General features: G+C 56.8%; 1 protein-coding gene across 2 annotated transcripts in view; it reads left to right on the top strand.

Moving 5' to 3' along the window:
• The window catches only part of SORCS2 (sortilin related VPS10 domain containing receptor 2), a 571,039-nt gene that overhangs the window by 217,662 nt on the left and 332,397 nt on the right, over window positions 1-20,980 (top strand). The gene's annotated exons all lie outside the window — the stretch shown is intronic.

Below are 20,980 nucleotides of genomic sequence, written 5' to 3'. Positions count from 1 at the left end.
GAACCCAAGGTGATGGGGAAGCTGGTTGTCTACCTCAATCCTACTTTTTCCAGGGCAGAAACAGTGTGTTGGTGGTAGGTTTTCTGCAGGCTCGATGCCAGGCAGGATGGGGAGAAGAGGCATCAAGGATGTGGAAGTCCAATTTCTTACCATCTGCTCTGAGTCTTTTTACTTCTTTGTGGCTCTGGGAACTGTCTCATCATCATATTTGCATTCTGAAATATTGCTGGTGATAATCTCAGTGTTGTATATTTGTTTCTGGTTTTTTGTGGATGGGAGTGAAGCCAGGTTGCTTCTATGCTACCATTTTGGAACCAGAAGTCTCCTTATTTTTTCTGTCTTTTAATGTATAGAAATTTAACTTATATTGTGAATGCAGTCTGAGGAATTTGAGCAGTGAAGCCTAACAGCAATGCAACGTCCTCTGACGTTCAATGATATAAAGAGGCATCAAAGTCCTTCTCTGCAGAGGCCGATGATGGCCTTGGGGGACATCCCCATTATGTGACCACGTTGAAACTGACAAGGCCTTCCACAGAGTGTCCTGGGTATCACAGCATTTCTCTCTGTGGCCCCTACTGTTGGAGTTGAGCTGATGAGGCCATTCTCGGTAGATAATGCTGAGAGTTCACAGCCAGTTTTCAGATGGGAAATTTTAAGAGATTATATGCTTTGCCCTTTGGTCATCCAGAAAGAGGGGGATTTCACAGAGAAACAGTCTGACACTCCAATGGGAACTCTCTCCTTAAGGTGATGACAAGCACAGAGAGTCTTCTGTGCACACAGACAGGCCTTCGTTTCAGTTCTGGCTCCACAGCTCCCTTCTTGGTGACCTCTCTGGGTCTCCTCTGTAAAATGAGCCCAAACATTCAGAACTCGATGTAGACCTTGTGGGTCCTTATGAAGATGACAGCAGATAATGTGTGTAAAACGCCGGGCGCTGAGCAGATGTCAGAGGTCTGCTGCCTTCCTTCTCCCGTTACCTTAAAATATCCCGTTGACTTTTCACCAGCTGCATTTTCGCTCCCAGGCCAGCCTCCCTCTGTGTTTGCTTTAACATCACCATGGAGATCTGAGTTTGATTTAAACAAGACTCACAGCAGATAGGGATCGAGAGAGAGGCCCCGACTGTAAAGCTTTCAGGGTTACGGTCTATTCAATACATAATTCAGTGTGAATTGATGGTTTGATGAGGTTAGGCTCTGGGGCCTTGAGGTGCCTTTAAAATGCTTTGGGACAAGATCTGACTGAGGAATCATGAGAATTTGAGGAAATTTCTCAGCATTCCTAGCCGCTGGCCCCACCTTCCTCTCTCCATCTTTTTTTTTTTTTTTTTTCCTGAGATGGAGTCTCCCTCTGTCGCCAGGCCGAGTGCAGTGGCGTGATCTCGGCTCACTGCAAACCTCTGCCTCCTGGGTTCAAGCGATTCTCCTGCCTCAGCCTCCTGAGTAGCTGGACTACAGGCATGCACCACCACACCCAACTAATTTTTGTAATGTTAGTAGAGACGGGGTTTCATCATGTTGGCCAGGATGGTCTCGATCTCTTGACCTCATGCTCTGCCTGCCTCAGCCTCCCAAAGTGCTGGGATCACAGGCGTGAGCCGCGCCCGGCCTCTTCTCTCCATCTTGGCTTTACGACTTGCCCCCGCTTGGGTCCTGGTTCCAGGGACCCTCTGTCACTGCTTCTAGCTTCTCTACCTACTGACTTTCCTTCTCTTTCTCTTTCCTCTCTTCCCTTTGCCTTCTTTCCCTCACTCCCTCTTTCCCATGTATCCATCCACCTGTCTGATCAGCCATCGATGTTTTCTGTCTTCCTTCCATTCCTCTATCTTCTCTCCTTAGTTTTATCCACAATTCCCACCTTTGCTCCTCTCTCCATCCCTCTCATTCTTCCATCCATCTGCTATCCATCCACCCATCCATTGCATCCACTCATCCATCATGTTAACCATCCACCCATCATCCACCCCTCCATCCACCTCCCTGCCCTTCCTCCATCCATCCATTTATGCTCTGGGGTGGAGTAAGCTGTGATAACTGACATTTAAGACTCAGAGTTTAGTAGGGGGTGTGAACAATGAACCAATCCATGACAGTGGCATGTAATCCACTGTATGACGGAGCTGAAAGAACCAGGGAGGGAAGCCTTAGCTACCCCTACTCCATTGGAGCAGAGAAAGTGGTAGTCAGGGAAGACTTCCTGGAAGAAGATTCTCCCTGGTCCCCAGATACCGCAGCCTCCCTTGTCTTCCAGCTGCTCTCCTTACACAGTGCCTTCAATGCTGCTACAGCCACGATGGCCCTTTGTGTCTGCTCCCGGCCCAGCTTGTCCCCACCATCCCTAGTGTATCCTGCCAAGGTCTAGCAAGTCTGTGCAGCAGCTGCCAGCCATCCTTCTGTAATCCTAGGCTGTGGGATGGAAGTGCAGCTGCTGGCCAGGGAGGTGGTAGGGACACTCCGCCCCTCTGTACTCTGGCTGGGTCTGGGTCCCAGCTTCTGCTGTAGGAGCTGCCCTGAGTGAGTCGCGGCCCACCAGGGTTCACCCTGGCATGGTGTGCCACTGGCATGTCACTCTCCTTTCGTCCCCTGTGTCCTGGTCACTCGGCCTTGCTCCTGTAGGCCAATGGCTACCCTTGGGTGCTAGTTCTCAGGGAAAAAGTGAACTGGGGGAGAAAGGGGGTCTCCAGCTTCTTCCGAGTGAGACTGGCAGCTTCTGCCCCAGCCAGAGCGTTTGTTCTGAATTTAGCTTTCTGATGGTGTGCAGGGGGGTCTGGCTTCTCTCCCTGGCAGGGTGGCAGCGCTGCCCATGCAGGCGACCCCGTGCCTTCTGAGCTCACAGGCAGTTTCCCAGCCCATAGGATCAGCTCAGATGCTTTTTTGAGAACTGGGGGACAGATGCTCATGGGGAGTGGGAGCCTGGAATGTGGGGCGATGATTTGATTCTGCACCTGTGCTCAGCCGAGAATCCTCTGTCAGGGTTGGTCCTCCCAGCTCTTGAGGATTCTCCCTCCAGAGTCCTCCCATCATGGGTTGGGGGGGCCTCCCTACAGGGCTTGCTCCTCCTGCCGGGCCTCCCCAAGCATCCTCGCTGCTTCACCTGCCCCCCTGGACTCCGCTGTCCTTTCCCAGACGTGGGAGCCCTTCTGAATTCCCTCCTCCCACCCTGGCTGGGTCTTGCCCCCACCTTGGGTTCTCCCAGGGTTTCTACCACAGTCCCCAGCCTGTCCCCACCATGGCAGACCCCTCCCTGTCTCTAGGGTCTGGGTTTTGTGTTCTCTGTACCTGGCAGAAGCTCCAGAGCCGCCATGAGCCCGGGGGCTTGCAGAGCGGAATCTGCATCCACCAGGCATGGAGCGTGCATTTCGGTGATAACCACCTCCCATTTCCTCAAACCAGGGCACTGGATAATGGTATTAACCCTTCCTAAAGAGACTCTTAATATGGGCATGCCAAATTCCTCTCCAGAAACATTCTCCCTCGAAAAGTACCACATCTTTAAATATTGTAATTATAACGTGTGATCATCTTAGGGCTCTTGGAAACTGACACAGATGCGGCATAAAAACAATCCCCTGTGTGAACCCCACTTCGTGAGATTAAAACTATTCATATTTGAGATGAATATTCTCACTAGTCTTGAGATGCAAATATATACATGTTTTATAAATTTGGAATCCCAATTGAATTATGTATTAAACATTTTCTTATGATCTCTGTATTTTCATAACCACGTTTTCTTTTTTTTGAGACAGAGTCTCATTCTGTCACCCGGGCTGGAGTTCAGTGGTGCGATCTCAGCTCACTGCAACCTCCGCCTCCCAGGTTCAAGCGATCCTCCTGCCTCAGCCTCCCTAGTAGCTAAACTACAGGCCCCTGCTACCACGCCCGGCCAATTTTTGTATTTTTAGTCAAGACGGGGTTTCGCCATGTTGGCCAGGCTAGTCTCAAACTCCCGGCCTCCGGTAATCCGCCCACTTTGGCCTCCCAAAGTGCTGGGATTACAGGCATGAGCCACTGCGCCTGACCCACAGCCACTATTTTTAATGTCTGTATAATATACTCTCATCTGAAGGAGGTATTATTTACCTAACCAAGTCCTCATGGTTAGACCTTGAGTCACTTCTGGTTTTCTAATGCCGAGACGTGACGGGAGCTGTGGTGAATGTCCTTGTACACACGCTGCTCCCACGCCTCTGTGTCCTTAGGAGAAGCTCTTCCGTGAGGCCATCCTCCTGCATATCAGACTGCAGGGTGCTGGGGTGCTGCGTGCCTTTGGGTGTGCGGACGGCCTGTCTCTGTGGCTGTTTCTGACGTGACTGAAGGGTTAGAGACTGAAGGGCCATTTAGTCAAGGGGTAGTAATATACACGTGAGATCGACCTTTCCTGGTGCGAATGTATCTCCAGCTAAAGGAAAGCTTGACAAGGCGAGACAAGGATACGCCTGCTGTTCTGTAAATCCCGTTAATGGCTGCAGGAGCTGCTTTCGGCATCAAGGATTCAGACTGCTCAGAACACTAGGGCCAGGCATCCAGGATCCCGTCAACCAGCCAGAGAATGGAGGAGCCAGGGCGGTGGCCCACGGTTGCACGCGGCCAGGTGTGGCTGCACTCAGGTGGCGTGGAGCCCAGTCCTACCCCCGGGCATGCTGGGATAGGCTCCCCTAGGAGGGACTTTGGAAATAGGTTCTGAGGGATGAATAGAAGTTTTCCAGGCAGGGAAGGGCATGTGGAGCAGGGGAAGGCAGTCTAGGGAGTGGGAGCGGCGGGGCAATGGTGTGGAGGCTGGGAAATGTCGGGGCTTTGGGGCACACCCTGGTAAGCGTGTAGGCTGGTGGTCAGGATGTCTGGTGTGCCGTGGCTGCCATAAAAACACCCACAGATGTAGGACTTGAAGCAGCGCAGGTGTGTCATCTTACAGCTGCGGAGGCCACAGCCCAGCCAGGGCTCACTGGGCTCCCGTCAAGATGTTGGCTTAGCTGCCTCTCCCAGCGCTCTGGGGAAGAATCTGTTCTGTTGCCTTTTGCAGCTTCTAGAGTTAGAATGCAGAGGCTGCCTGCCGTCCGTGGCTCTGGCCTTCACTCCCAAGCCAGCAGCGTCACCTCCCTTTGACTCTTTTTTTTTTTTTGGTCCCGTATTGTTCTCTGACCACAGCCAGAAAAGGTTCTCCCTTTTAAGGACCCATGGATGACACTGGGCCCACCTGGATAATCAGGGATAATCTTCCCATTTCGAGGTCCTTCATCAGACCTCTGAAGCCCCTTTGGCTGGATGAGGTAATACGCACATGCTCTGAGCGTTAGGATGTGGACCGGTTCTGGGGGCCTTTATTCTGCTGAGCACACAGGCATGAAGGCATCAGACCCATGGCCAGAAGCTGCTTGTCAGTGGAAGGCCTGGCTGGGGCACCAAGGATGAACACGAGATATGAAGAAATGTTTTTAGATAACATAATTTTGTAAACGTTCTTAAGCACGCCCTCTGTGCGAGGCACTTTGCCAGGACTTACGATTGACTGACTTTGACAGAGAGGAAGGGATGGAGAAGGGCCTGACATCTAGTGTTGAGGGCCCTACACGAGAGGGTAATTGGGCATTTCAGGGGAGATGATATCTGAACTGGGCTTTGAAGGATGGATAGGAGTTTTCAGGCAGACAAGGGACACATCATGTGGAGAAACACAGGGGCATGGAGCAGCCTGGTGTGGAGGGACCCTAAGGAGTTTAGAGTGGCTAAAGCATGAGGTGGGAGGAGGCCGGTGGGGGAGTGCGCTGGTGATCTAGCCGGGGCTGGATTAAGGAGGCCTTGTGTGCCAGCCGGAGGGGCCTGGACTCTGTTGTGCAGGTGATGGGGAGTTGGGTGGGATTTCAATAAGTTAGGCTTGTGGATTGAGCAAGCATTTGGCTGCAGCGTTTGCAGGGGACAGGAAGGAGGAAATTGCAGGGTTCAGGGAGGCACGGTTTCAGCCACTGGGTAAGGGAGGCATGGCATTCGATGGGAGGCATGGCATTCGCTAGGATTCCTGGCCCACAGAGCCTCCCCCTGTCACCCTCCAGGACGTAGTTGAGTGCAAAGTCCTAGCGTGTGTGTTCCTCAGGGGCTGAGTCTGGGGCAGGACTCAGTACTTTGAGTTCCCCCACTCCCACTGGTATCCTGTGTGCACTGCATACATACACTCACGCACACTCACACAGACACACGCAGTTCCTCCTCTATACTGACACACAGACATGCACAACTTTCACATGCAGACACACTCACACTTGTGCACACACACGCACGTGAACACATTCACACACAAGCACATGCATGCATGCACACACTTGTGCAAACACACATGCACGTGAACACATTTACACACAAGCACACATGTATGCATGCACATACTCACACTTGTGTGCACACACGCACGTGAACACATTCACACAAGCACACACAGGCATGCATGCACACACACTTGTGCAGACACACTGACACATTCACACACACACATGCTCTCGCACACACACACTCACACATGCATGCCTTTGCCTGTGGTCTGAGGAGAGCAGAGCTGGCTCTCCTGCCCTTTGCATTAAAGGTATACTCTGCCCTGGAGACGTGCTGCATTTTAACGAAACCCCCCACCCTTATACGTGGGAAACGTGAGGAAACTGTCTTTGTTTTCTGTTATGTAGTAAACCTCGCCGAGTGTGCGCTGAAGGATGGAGCCATAAACCTGTTTACAGGGCGAGCAGCATCTGGGGATTGCGCTGGCGGCTGAGTGGCATGGAAGGCAAGCTAGACTTTTCAAGGCGTGACACTCTTTTTATAAGGGTCCTTGTGAGCGGCTGAGAGATGGCAGCACCAGGAAGCCAAAGTCCTGTGTTTCTTGGAGCCTGCTTTTCCTGTCCACAAAATGGGAGCTGACAGGAGGATTGCGTGGGACACTCTGGATGGTGTTTGCTTAGCACAGGGGTAACCATGCAGCAGTTTTTATTATGCCATGGATGTTAGTTTGGGGGTAAAAGCTAATGTTTGTCTGAATTTGGGAGAAGCGTGGGCACCCGATTCTGGATGTCCCACCTCTGCCATTTAGGAATGACCTTGGGCAAGTCCTCTGCCGTTTCTAATCCTGTTCTCCCACCTTTAAAGTGGGTCTGCTGAGATGGGGAAAAGGTGCTTTGTGATGTCCTCAGTGACTGTGGGACCCGCACTTCCCAAAATGTGGCCCTTGGCCCCTATCCCTACCCCTGACCCTGCTGGGCCTCAGCTTGGCCAGGCCTGCAGTCCTGTGTCCCTGCATCAGGCCTCTCTCATCTGCAGAAAATGCAGAGAGCTGAGTCACCCTTTTCAATGCAATGGGGAGAGAGAGGAGGAGGCCCCTGAACCAGTCCCGGTAGGGACGGTTCAGCAAAAACCCCCAGGGCACGTGAAGGGTGACGGGGCGCAGCCCCACCAAGGGGCAATGAGTTTTCAGTTGATGCCACAGGAAAACACAAGAGTGAGCTAGCAGAAGGCTGGAGAGGTCCTGGGGGCAGGGGAGCTTCATGGCTGGTGTTGTCTGGCTCATCAGACGTTTATGAAGCACTTACCAGGCACTTGGCCTGTATCAGGTGCCATCAGCTGGAGGCTCTTTCCAGTTACATTGTCACTTCTTCCTCCTCCTCCTCACCCTACCCACCTTCCCTTCCTCCTTCCCTTCTGAGTTTTTCTGAGCACTCAGCACATTCCAGGTGTACCCTAGAGTCTGGAGATTCAGTGTGAATGAGGCAGACACAGCCTCTGTCTCCGTGGGCCTCACGTTCTAGCAGAGAGGCAGACAAGTCATCGGGTGATGCCCATCCCGTAGGGAGGAAGTGCTGTGGAAGTGGTGCTTGGGACGGGGCAGCAATGCAGGCCCAGGGGTCAGGCTGGCTTGCCTGGGGAAGTGGTCTCCCACCAAGACTTCAGGATGAATCTAAGTTAGCCAACCGTTAGAGGGAGTATTTCAGAGCAGACCACCCACGCGAAGTCTGAGAAACTGACAATGGATGGGACATTAAGTGCGAGGTGGAGTTGGCGGGGGGCAGGGCTGTGGGGGTCACAGAGGTCATTGTCTCCACTCCACGAGGACCCTTATAAAAATTGTATCATGTCTCAAAAAGGCTAGCTCAGAAATCAGTGGTGCTGGAAGCTGTGCCCTCTGCACGATGAACCATTGAAGGTGCAGGGATGGTGATGTATCAGTTAGCTTTTGCTGCATAACAAATTATCCCCCCCCCACCAGCAAGTTTTTGGCTTAAAACAACAGCCATTCATTGAGCTTATGATTCTGTGAATGGGCTTAGCTGGCTGGACTGGGTTCAATTGTGCATCTGCAGTCAGCAGCCAGTTACCTTGGTGGCTCTGTTTTGGAGGCTTGCCTGGCCTTTGCTTGGGGCAGTGGGGAAGACTGGGCCACAGGACTCTCATCCTCCAGCAGGTTAGCCTGGGCTTATACACAGGGCACCTAGGCACAGGTTCAAGAAAGAACAGCAGCACACAGGGCTTGAGGCATAGGCTTGGAAGTCACATAAGATCACTTCTGCAGATTTCATTGACCAAAGCAAAGCACAAAGATTGACCTTTATTCAAACAGTGGGGAAATAACTCGACTTATTGAAGGAAGGACCATTGCAAATGGGTGTGGATACGGGGAGGGGATGAATTGAGCAATTTTTTTTTTCAACAGAGATATTTGATCTGGAGAAGAGAAGGTATGAGGCTGTTTCCCAACTGCTGAGTGCTTTCTGGGGTTCAGGAGACAGGCAGTGCCGTGGGGTGCTGAGGGCAGAGCTAGGATCCAGGACTCCGTTAGGAAGAAGTTTCTGCCAGGTGGAGGTCCCTCATGGGATCTGGCTGGCCTTGGACCCTGGTGGCACCAGGAAAGACTGTGTGAGCCTTGTTGAGAAACACATGGCCAGAACTTGGGTGATAGAGAAAGTGCCCTCTCAGGTTGTAGCAATGGGCCCCGTATTGAATGGACCACATGCTCTGGTTGACCTTGCCCAATTCATGGGTTTTCATTTAAGCCTTTGCAGTCAGTGCTCCAGGCATCCAATCCTCCACCTATTTGGAAAGCTTTGCAATAAAGTACCCATAATTTCTGGAGTGCATGGATTTCTTCCTGCAGAAGCTCATCAGTTTCTCAGCTTTCATCTGCAAACACTGGTGTTTTGAGTCAGCCTTCTTCCAGGGTGAGCTGGTGTCACCTGAACTGTAGATTGGCAAGCCCATCTCAGACAAACAGGCCCCTCTGCACTGGTCCAGGGACTTGGCTGAGACATGCTGGGTCCCCAGGAAAGTGTAGACGGAAGCTAGATCTCCGGATCTAAGAGGCAGCAAGCTATATCAGGGTGTGCTTGCTGCAGTAGCAAACAGCCCCCGTGATCCAGTGGATCTAGGAGGCAGCAAGCTATATCAGGGTGTGCTTGCTGCAGTAGCAAACAGCCCCAGTGATCCAGTGGCCTCCTAGGGTGACGTTTCTCTGTTGTGCAATTGTCCAGTGTGGGTATTGCTAGCCAGGTGCTTCCTGGGCAACTCTTCTCTGAGCAATGTGATGCACGGACTCAGATGCCTTGCTCATGTAGCTCTGCACACTCCTCTCCTGCTAACCAGGGCCTAGGAGTCCTCCAGTCTCCCAGGCAGAGGAGTCAAGAGAACATGGATTATATATGGAGAACTTCTAGCCACATTCTATTGGCTAGATCTCAGCCACTGGGCTGCTCCCATCTGCAAGGGAGGCTGGGAAATGTAGTCCACCATGTGCTCTGGGGGCAAGGGTTTGGCTTGTAAACACCCAGCTGGCTCCAGTAGAGAACGGCCGCAGCAACACCACTTTGGGGTCAGCAGACCTGAGTGCCAAGTGGGCTCTCCCATCTCCCATCTGGGGCTCTCTGGGCCCCAGAGTCCCCATCTGTAAAATGGGCACAGTGATATTCTCTACCTTGCAGGTTTGTGGGAGCCTTCTCTCCCTGGATGAGATCAAGGAGAGAAAGCACGAAGCTACATCCTGCTGGCACAGGCCCCGGGAAAGCTGGCTGAGATTCAGTGTCCAGGGCTCGGGTCCAGTTGGCACAGCCGGCCAGTGGACATGTGGGGCCACTGGAGAGGTTCTGGAAGCTTCTTTCATTCCCAGCTGGAGGCAGACCTCATGGGACACAGGAAGGCAGGGAGTCCAGTGTGGCCATGGAAGGAGGTTTGCTGTCACTGGAGGGGCTGCCCACCTCACCCGCTTGTTCTTTTTCCTGGCCTCACTGAGCGCATCACCGCCCCTGAGCTCTGGGCCCCATCTTGCAAGCTGGGGCAGTGGCAGTCACATCCCTGGGGAGGACTCCCTGGGATTCAGGACTCACATGGTCCTGAGGCCTCTTCTCAGACCTTATCCGCCAAGCTCTGCCAGCCAGCCCGCCTGCTACCACCGCAAGCTGGAGCCTGCATGGCCTGCATGATGCCACTCAAAGCAAAGTAGGTTCTCGGCCTGGCACCGTGCCTCCTGCTTGCCTCCTCCACCGCCTGTATCCTCTGCCTGCCGTTGCAGGGGACGGCAGGGTTCCCAGTGCTCCAGTTAGCACGTGCGCACCAGCAGATGTTTGCCATCACTGGTGTTCGGTTCTATTGTGCTCCTTGGAGATGGAACCCTGGGCCTGGTTCCCAGCTCTCTCTTGGAACCCTATGGCTGTTTCGCTCCATCCCTTGCCCACACAGTGTTTGTATTTAAACTTCTGCTTGGGTCTCCAGCACAAGCTGTTGATTGAAGGCCCAGGGAAGGCACGGGGCTGTGCCGTGAGTCAGAGGGGGCACCCAGCCGGGTCATCTGGCACACCACGCCATGCGTTTCCCAGGACAGTCCCTGTTCCCACAGCTTCTCCTGTGTCTCCTCTCTGCCCTAGAGAGAGTGCCTGAGAGGTGGCTAAGAACGCAGGCTTGTGGACCTGTGAGATCTGAGTTCCAGTCCTGGCTCTGCCTCTTGTTAACTGTGTGGCCTTGGGAAAGTGCCTTTCCCCCTCTGAGCCTGGTTTGCTCCATCTGTGATAATAGCGTTGCTGGGTCCAGTGGTGACGGATGTAAGATACAGAGCCCAGGCCTGGCTTCTAGCACGCGCCAGGGAATTCGCTATGGTCACTCGTGCCCCTCCTTTAGCAGCAGCACACTTCTTGGCAATGGGAGTGTGCAGGGTTAGGTTCTTGCCCCAGTAACTCCCTTTGTGTGGTCAGAGAGCATCTCCAAAGCCACAGCGTGGCCTCCATCTGCAGCGGAGCTGGAGACAGCGAGTGACTCTGCACAGGCGGGTCCCTGTGGCCTGGCGCCTCCGCAGGCTCTGTGGGACGGCCACTGCGGCCCCTCTCTGGTTTCCCTGTCTCTGCTTTGGCCTCCCCCAGTCTGGAGGGCTCCTGTCCCTGAGGCCTCCTGCCTGCCACCTTGAGAATGAAATCCAGAGGCGCAGACTTGCAGGAGAAGGAGGGCAGTGGCTGGGCAGGGCTGGGCATCATGCTGCCTCCCCCATGGCTGACCTTGAGGCGCTCACTTCCCTTGCAACCCCCAGCTCCTCATCTGTGAACTGAAGTGGGAGTGGTTGGACCAAACTGGTGCATTCCAGCCCGGTCGGTGCCTGCTTTGCTACTTTCCTCCATGAGCCCTGCATTTTGGAAAACCAAGCCCACCACCTTGTACGGGTCAGTCATCACCCCACCTAACGTGGTCGGACGCGCCGCCTGGGTTCAGCATGTCAGAGCTGTGTCTCCATCACCGTCCATCCCTGACCTTCTCCTGTCACCACCCTCTGGAGTGGGCTACTGGGCTGCTTTGTCTCAGAGCCCAGCTCGGCCTCCTTGGGCCACGCCCTTCTCTGGGACCTGGACCCCGGGCTGGGGGAATGTGTTCCTGGAGCCTGGAGCCTCTTCTAAGTCCTGGGTGCTCTGCCCCCTTCCGCAGCCTGGGCAGACCCCTCCCTGGACTTCCTTTCCATCGGCATTGCCCGTGGGCCCATGACGGCTGTCCAGGGAGGGAGGTGTGTGGATTGGGCTGTCGTGTTGGAACTGGGGTCTACACTCCAGTTTGAGGCCCCCTGCAGTGCAGGTCAGTGCTGGGGGCAGAGGTGGGTGGCGCCAGCCCCTCGGTGCTCCTGCCCCAGTCGCCTTGTGGGTCAGTGCCGGGCCAGGTCGCCATCCAGGCCATCTCTCAGACTCACACACTCCTTAGTCGCCTTGTGGGTCAGCGCCGGGCCAGGTCGCCATCCAGGCCATCTCTCAGACTCACACACTCCTTAGTCTCTCCCTTGCCTCATGCATCAGCATTTCCTCCGGGATGTCCCAGAACGGGCCTCCTCTCTGATCCCGTGGCACGGCCATCTCCCACCTGGATGCCATATCCCAGGTCTCCCTGTGCTGCCTGTGCCCCGAGAGTCCACTCCAACATCAAAGTGAACTTTCTGAGAGCACAGAGGCCTCCCCACTGCCTGCTGCTGTTGGACCCAGGGCTTCTCAGCACACCAGGAGGTCCACGTAGCCCCCAGGTACCCTCGGGGATCCGCAGGCCCTGGCCCCTCTCCCTGGCCAGTTCTCTAAAGGCCCTAGTATGTACCTGTCCCGGCACCTGCCTCCTCCGCCCCCTTCCCCTCTCTCCACTTTCCAGCTTTTGCCCCAGCTCATGCCTCCCGGGGAGCTGCTCCTGACCTGCCGGCTCTGATTCCTCAGGTGCCAGCTGAAGGCCACCTCCTCCGAGCCACCCCCACCCCACCTATCCACCCTAGGGGAAGGTGCCCTCTGCGTTGGAGGCTCTGGTTCTGTGCTGTTTTCTCTTCATTGCACTGATTATAACTGCTCAGGACTTAAGTGCATTATTTATGATGATGTTACTTTAATGCTGTTTCCTTTGAGAACGTTACCACTGTTATTTCTTTCTCTGTGGCCTGTGTGTCTGCTCCATCAGGTGACAGGCTGGAGGGAGCGGCAGCCCCGGCTGTGTGGTTCACTCGTGGATCCCGGTGCCTACAGCCCTCCCGTGGACTGGAACGGGGAGACCGGAGGGTTTTTGATGTTTAGGGACAGGGTCTCACTCTGCCGCCCGGGCTGGAGTGCAGTGGTGCGGCTGTAACTCATGGTAGGCTCCAACTCCTCGCCTCAAGCAGTGCTCCCATCCCAGCCTCCACCAGTGCTGGGATCACAGGTGTGCACCACCATGCCCAGCTCAGACTGAACATTTCGTTTGGCCCGTCTGAGAGGCTGGCCTGCAATCACTGTTTAGCGGGACAGGTCAGTTTTGTGACTGGGACCAGCCCCACCCTGGCCTAGCCCCTGGCATGAGCTGGTGCTGGGAGACCATGGCTGCCCCAAGGTGATCTCTGGGGTGGGGTGGGTGGCTTTCTTCGGCGTGTTTCTTTAGAACAGTAGTATGCTGGTGAATGCTGAACAACCAGCACTCCAGGAAAAAAAGAAAGAAAACCCAGCAGCACTGATTTATAACGTCTGCCAGTTTTCGTGGTGTAAATTCTCTCACCACGGCAGCCAGCGTCAAGCTGCCGAGGTGACATCATCAATGCAGCGTTGGGAAGAGGCGCGCTCCTCACTCCCCAGCGACGGCTCGGCATGCTGTGTCTTAGGAGGACGGCAGGGCGCTCCCTGTCCTGGCACCTGTGGGTCTGTGCACAGCTGGGAGGGTGCTGCTGGCCCAGTGGAGAGCGGGATGTCACCAGCTTTTCCCAGGACCTGGGCCCCTGGCCTGTCACCCTGGGTCTCACCTTGTTCCTGGCCATGTGTGAGAAGCGGATGGTGGGACAGAGCTGTGGGCTTGGCCCAGCGAGGGGCTCTGCCATTGTTAGCTGTGTGACTCCCAGTGAGCTCTAAGCTCCCTCTGAGCCTCTGGCTCTTCGTCTGTAGAGTGGGGTGTGGGGTGGTCATCGTAGGTCCTTCAAGAAACCCCACAATGGCAGGCAGTGGTGGGCAGGAAGGATGGCAAGCTGTCTCCAGCCTGGGCGCTCTGGTCCTGGGTTCTGTGTGACCCTGGAAACATCCCGTTATCCCTCTGGCTTCACTGCCTCTGTCCACCCAGCGTGGACACTTCCTGGCCCCTTGGGTATAAAATCTGGGTCCACACAGTCCTCTGAATTGGGGGAGGAAATGGAGGCTTGGAAAGATCTAGAGGCTGTCCCAAGTCCCGCAGTGTGTGGACAGCAGACCCCTCCTCTTTGCCGCTCCCCACCTCCTCATGGCGGCAGGAAGGCCCCTTTTCTAACGTGACATGTGACCCCGCACCCCCTGCAGGGCTCACAGCAGCTCCCCAGCCCAGAGCCCCTGTGCCGGCCATGGCTCTTCCCTGGGGCTCTCAGTAGGACGGGGGGTTGAGGGTGTGCAGGCACTGTACTGTGGTAGCCGTTCTGCATGTGAGACCTCCTTAAGACCTCCTACCACGCCTTCAGCACAGACAGGCCCCCGTGTGCCCCAGATAGGCCACGCAGCCAGTGCGTGTTGGGGCCGGCCCTAAAATCAAGGCTTGAGGGACATTGGACCACACAGTCCCGGGCACCACCTCCAGAGGGAGGAGCAGGCATTCTGCTCCCAGGACACCGGTGCCGTGCTGTGCCCTGGAGGGCTGCAGGGTCAGCAGGAAGGCGGAATGGATCCCCAGTCTTCTGTGACCTTGTCCCTGCTGTGCGCTGAGCTCAGGGACCCGGGATGTTGGTGCAGTTCGGGGAGGTGCCAGATTCCACAGGCTGCAGGTGTGCCTCCTCCCTCCTGCTCCCTCCAGCCTCTCACCGCCCAGAGCATCAGATCCTCCCACAGCAGAATCCATGAGGAACGGCGCCCCGTGCAGGAGCCTCCGTTTCCGGTTCTGCTGAATGCTCCAAATCCCTGGCCTTGACCGCTGTGGGGTGACCCTGGACTCCGGAGTCCCCCAGGCCGGGCCTGCATGGCCTTTGGCAAGTCTCTGCAGCCGCAGCCTGGGCAGCAGACTTCCCCTGAGATGAGAGGGCCAGAGAAAGGGCCTTGCCTGTGGAGGCACCTCTCCGAGTCTGCCGTCCTGGTTTCGGTTCCTGCCTGCGTGTCCTGGGAATGCCAGCCTGAGAAACTGGATTGGGCGTGGCGAGACTTTCCCCTTCATTTTGCAGTGACTCCCACTGGCCTAAATAAATGACACCTGACCCCTCCCGGATTAGGAACCCGACACCTGAGTGGCTCTGCTTCCTTACTTGGTCTCACAAACAAGCCTCCAAGGCTTCTGAGCTGTCAAAGGTTGTCAGGAGGCCCAGGCACCAAATCATGTTCATTTTACAGCAGGGCATTCAAGGCCTGCAGAGAGCCCAGCTTGGTCTTCAGGCGGGCCCGCAGTGACTGCACGGTCAGCATTTAGGAATTGTGAGGTCTCACATGAGCAGCCTGGGGTCCCCCCCTCACTGGAGAAGTGAGGAAGGGGGTGGCAGCAGGCCAGCATCCTCACAGGGCCTCGAAGTCCCCCTGAGGTGGGGACGGCCCACTGGACAGGGCCTGGCCTCTGCCTCGTCCACACTTCCGGGCCCTGGGGCTCTTTGAGCTCGTGCCCCAATCTAGTCCAGCTTCTTCTGGTCACCGAAAGGAAACCGAGGCACAAAGGCATCATGATCCAGGCCTGGGGAGTTAGACCTGGAGCACAGGTCTCAGGAGGGCCGGCCCTTGTCTTCTCACCTGGGACGCAGGAGGCGTGGGAGGTGTTGTGGTTTTCATTCTCTGTCCTTTGCTGTTCATCAGCCTGTGTCCTCCAGAAACAGGCGCACTCACAAGGCTCCCCAGTGGCTGCAGACCCGGAGGAGTAGGTAGGGAGGGCGGGAGTTTCAGGTCAAGGCCTGTGTTTTGCCTGGGGAGAAAGCCTGGGTCTGCTGTTCCTGAGACGTTTTCTCCCACCCTCAGTGAGGGGGCCGTCGGATCTCAGGGCTGGCGGCTCTGAGCTAGTGGAGGCCCCGGGACGGCTTTGCAGGCTTTATAGGCCAGGGAGACTGTTCAGCTCTCGAAGAGGCCTTCCCAGCACACACTGTCCCCCGCGGGTGGCTCCTGAGGCCCACTACTAAGAACCATGTTGCAAAGTGGTGTAGGCCAAGTGTGGTGGCTCACACTTGTAATTCCAATCCTTCGGGAGGCTGAAGCAGGAGGATTGCTTGAAGCCAGGAATTTGAGACCAGCCTGAGTGACGCAGCAAGACCCTCCAGCATTGTCCCTGGGTAGGAAGCGCAGGGAGGGCTGGTGACGTCAGCTCGATGGGAATAGCACAGGTACCGGTGTCTCGTGTGTACCAGGCCCTGGGCTGTGCTCAATGCGGTCACCTCATTTCCTCCCTGGACAAACCCCACAAGAGAGGGTACCTTTACCATCCGTGTGTACTGATGGGGCGCCTGAGGCTGCCAGCTGGTCAGCAGCTTGCCCAGGGTCACGCAGGTATCAAGTGGGGAGGTGGGGCCCTCCCGTGCCGACGGTGAAGCCTGTGTGACTCTGCGTTACTGCCTGGCCTCCCAGACTCCATATCTGCCCTGGCAATGTCCAGTTGTGCTAAATGGGGCCTGAACCCGGATGACAGGGAGGGGCATGTTTTGGAGCTATGGGGCCCTGAGGACTGGCTTCCTGGGGGCAGCCGTGGAAGCTGGGCCCCTCTGCCAACGAAGGGCTCAGTGGTGAAGGGCACAGGGGAAGTGTGGTGGTTCCATCCGGCGCTCACTTGCCTTCGGCAATGGCCTCCTGGGGGCTGCATCCTGGATCGGGAGAGTCTGAGATGTGCTGGGGAGAATCCTGGCGCAGCCAGAGTTCCAGAGGAGCTTGAATGGCAGCATAGCCCGCGTGGGCGCGTGCAGGGTGACCTAGGGGGCCTCTGGTAGAAGAGCAAAGTCTTGTGTGACTGGACATGGGCTCTTGGGGGGCTTTGAGTCACTGAACCTGGCTGTTTTCACCCCATCCCTGGGGTCTGCAGAGTGTACGGGAGGCGGATGCTGGGGTCTGTGGGGTGTATGGGAGGTGGGGTGCTGGGGTCTGTGGGGTGTATGGGAGGCGGGGTGCTGGGGTCTGCAGGGTGTACGGGAGGCGGATGCTGGGGTCTGTGGGATGTATGGGAGGTGGGGTGCTGGGGTCTGCAGGGTGTATGGAAGGTGGGGTGCTGGGGTCTGCAGGGTGTATGGGAGGTGGGGTGCTGGGGTCTGCGGGGTGTACGGGGGGCAGGTGCTGGGGTCTGTGGGATGTATGGGAGGCGGGTGCTGGGGTCTGCGGGGTGTATGGGAGGCGGGGTGCTGGGGTCTGCGGGGTTTACGGGAGGCGGGTGCTGGGGTCTGCGGGGTGTACGGGAGGCGGGGTGCTGGGGTCTGCGGGGTGTACGGGAGGCAGGTGCTGGGGTCTGCGGGGTGTACGGGAGGCGGGTGCTGGGGTCTGTGGGGTGTACGGGAGGGGGGTGCTGAGGTCTGCGGGGTGTACGGGAGGCGGGGTGCTGGGGTCTGCGGGGTGTACGGGAGGCGGATGCTGGGGTCTGCGGGGTGTACGGGAGGCAGGGTGCTGGGGTCTGCGGGGTGTACGGGAGGTGGAGTGCTGGGGTCTGTGGGGTGTACGGGAGGAGGGTGCTGGGGTCTGTGAGGTGTATGGGAGGTGGGGTGCTGAGGTCTGCGGGGTGTACGGGAGGCGGATGCTGGGGTCTGTGGGGTGTATGGGAGGCGGGTGCTGGGGTCTGTGGGATGTATGGGAGGCGGGTGCTGGGGTCTGTGGGATGTACGGGAGGCCGGTGCTGGGGTCTGTGGGGTGTACGGGAGGCGGGGTGCTGGGGTCTGCGGAGTGTACGGGAGGTGGGATGCTGGGGTCTGCGGGGTGTACGGGAGGCGGGTGCTGGGGTCTGTGGGGTGTACGGGAGGCGGGGTGCTGGGGTCTGCGGGGTGTACGGGAGGGGGGGTGCTGAGGTCTGCGGGGTGTACGGGAGGTGGCGTGCTGAGGTCTGCGGGGTGTACGGGAGGCGGGTGCTGGGGTCTGCGGGGTGTACGGGAGGCGGGTGCTGGGGTCTGCGGGGTGTATGGGAGGTGGGGTGCTGGGGTCTGTGGGGTGTACGGGAGGCGGGTGCTGAGGTCTGTGGGGTGTACGGGGGTGGGGTGCTGGGGTCTGTGGGGTGTACGGGAGGCGGGGTGCTGGGGTCTGCGGGGTGTTTGGGAAATCACATTTCAATACCAGCTTTGGAGGGGCCAGGCATCCAAACCATATCACCACACCTGAGCGGGATGGAGGGAGGCTGAGGTGCAGCCAGAGGCCGGGAACAGGCTCGCCCACCTCGGGTCTGCTCTGAGGGCTCTTCTGGGGGTATGTGTCCCTGGGCTTCTGCACCCAGGTACCATCCAGCCATCCAGCCATCAGCTGTGGTCCTAGGGTGGAGCTGTCTGTCCATGAGTTCACCTCAGCCGTGGAGGACGGCCTTGTCTTACACAGTGTTCCTGGGGCGACTGCTGGAACTCAGCAGAGCAGATTCATATTCATTTATTGAAGGATGGGCTCCGTATGGTATACCAGCAAGGTATGGGCGTGGCTAGGCCTTCTCAGGAACATGCGGCCCCAGGGTGGCATCAGCACTGGTGATCTGGCCCACAGAGGGCAGACCTGAGGGCTGAAGGCCCCAGAAGAGCCCATGCTCCTTTGCGCATCCAGTGCTCATGGAGCCTGTTCTATGCTGGGCTCTGTCCTAGTGGCAGAGCTGTGGCAGGGACCACTGAGGCAGGCTTCTGCCTCCTGGAGCTCGAATTCCAGGGGAAGCCGGGCCACAGCAGGATAGCCCAGCAGTCAGCTGTGGGGCCGAGGGCAGTGAGGGCAGCAGAGACAAAGACACGCGTGGAGTGAGTGGTGGTGGTGAGAAGGGCCGGTGGGGAGCTGTGCAGAGTTCTGCAGGGCAGGCCTGAGCCGCAGGGGGCTGAGAGGGGCACGTCTAGGGCCAAGCGGTGGGCCTGGGGTGTGTGCAAGGCCAGGGTAGCTGGAGAGGAAGGAGCAAGGGGAGGGACTGGGCTGCACCAGGGTGGGGTCCCCCTGGCCGACGGTGCTTTGGATTGGCGAGGGCCTCAGCTTTTATCTGCTTTTACTGGGAGGGAGGAGGTTGTGAGCTGGCCTGGACTTAGATTTTGTCAGGATCACTGCTGTGATGAGACTAGGCAGGAGGGGGCGGCGGGGCCGGGGATTCCCGACCCCAGGAAGGCGTCTCTTCACCAGTCCGAGTGAGCCGAGTGGCTGGCTCACAGTGTGCATCTGCTGGCAGGACTCACTGTCACTGTGACCTGGAAACCTCGCCGCTGAGCAGGCACGTGGGGCTGCTGTGACCATTTCACAGATGAGGAAATTGAGGAAGAGAGAGAACAAGGGTTGGTCTAGGGCTGGCAGAGTTGGTGACTTTTGACTTGGTGCAGAACCGTCTGCATCGAGGCACGGGTGCGTGCACGTGTGTGTGTATGGGGATGGGCCGCACACTCCCTGCCTAGATCACTGGGGAAGGAGCCTGTGACATCTTGAGGCCCCCTGCGGTATGGCTGGAGCCCAGGATGGGCTTCCCTGGTGCTGCTCCATTCCACCCCAGCTCCCTGGAGATGCTGCTGGGGGCTCACAGCAGCTGGGCATCCCTGCGCCCCTGCACGCTCTCAGGGCCTCGGCATCAGCCTTTGGCTAATTTACCCGGTCCTACCATGCCTTCTGCTCTAAGGGCATTTGGTGTGGGAGACATGAAGGGAACAGCAGCAGAGAGTGGTTCAGGTACTCTGGGAAAGTGAATCTGCCTTAATAGACCTGGAAATCACAGTGTAACTGAAGAGAAAGACCTGCAAAAATATAACAATGAAAACACATTTTAAGAGGCCAGCTGGAAAAACCAAGAAAAGGCAGATGTGTCATGGAGGCATGTGCCTGGAAAGCCCCTTCCCCTCCGTGCATGCACCCAGCGGGTCCCTCCCACAGGACACCCTCCATCTTGCGGAGGACTCGGGGAGGTGGGGTCTTCCTGGTCAGGGATGCGAACACTGAACCAAGGCCACAGAGTGGTGGGGTCAGGACTTGCACGTGGACTCTTGTGTGTTGCAGGTGTGAGGACAGAGCACAGCCCCTGAGCCTGCTGCTCCCTCCACTACTGGCTGTGTGGCCTTGGGCAAGTTACTTGACCTCTCTGGCTTCGGCGTCCTCCACTGGGGAATAGAATAAGAATAGTCCCCGTCTCTTGGTGGCTGTGGAATGTCCATGAGTGAAGCCTGCACAGCTCCTGGAGCCGTGCCCAGCAGGCTGGCAACCCCGTCCGGTGGCCAGAGGCCATTGTCCTGGGCCCTGTGGTGCCTGGCACTTGGGTATGCTTAGGAAGCTTTTCCAGGCCTGCTTCTCGTTGTAAGGAATAGGATTTGAATTTCATCCCTGGAGGTCATGGAAAGTGAAAGAGGGGAGGGAGCGTGGACAGTGCTGGCCGTCCCCGACGTGCCCTCCTGGGCTCAGGGCTCACTGTTCGGCTATCCCCACGGACTGCTCTTCCACAGTTTCCGGGAGAGCCTGAATTTGTATAAATTATTCACACACACCCCGCCAAAAGAGAACATAACTGGATGTATTTATATCTGGTTTGAGGTTTCTCACAACACATCACTTCTAAGAAAAGCCCTAAGCAAAAAAAAAAAAAAAAAAAAAAAAAAGCCAGACAACCAAACCCTTCTCCGGGCTCCCCCTCTGCACCCCGGTGTGGCTGAGAAGTCACGAGGGGCAGCGTGTGTAGGTGTTCCGTGGCGTCCCAGGCCTCTGCCTCACATCTGGAGAATGCCCAGCGTGTGTCTGGCTGAAGGTGTGGGTACCTGCCCAGCTTTGGCAGCCCGGCGGGAGCCCTCTCCCTCATCCTAGGCAGAGACATTCTTCCCTGCGGAGCGGTCACCTGCCTCTGGGACATCCATGCTCAACATCGGTCTTGATTTCCCATCCGTGCTGGGATGGGTCTCCCAGACTTCTAGGCCCAGTAGGACCTGCTGCTCTTCTTCTGGGCTGGCTTCT

The sequence above is a fragment of the Aotus nancymaae genome, unplaced genomic scaffold, assembly GCF_030222135.1.
Source record: "Aotus nancymaae isolate 86718 unplaced genomic scaffold, 86718_ANA_hifiasm-v0.15.2.pri h1tg000006l, whole genome shotgun sequence".
In the NCBI taxonomy this organism is placed as follows: domain Eukaryota; kingdom Metazoa; phylum Chordata; class Mammalia; order Primates; family Aotidae; genus Aotus; species Aotus nancymaae.
The sequence above is the reverse complement of the archived record's forward strand: the minus strand, read 5'-3'. Positions and strand labels throughout refer to the sequence as shown.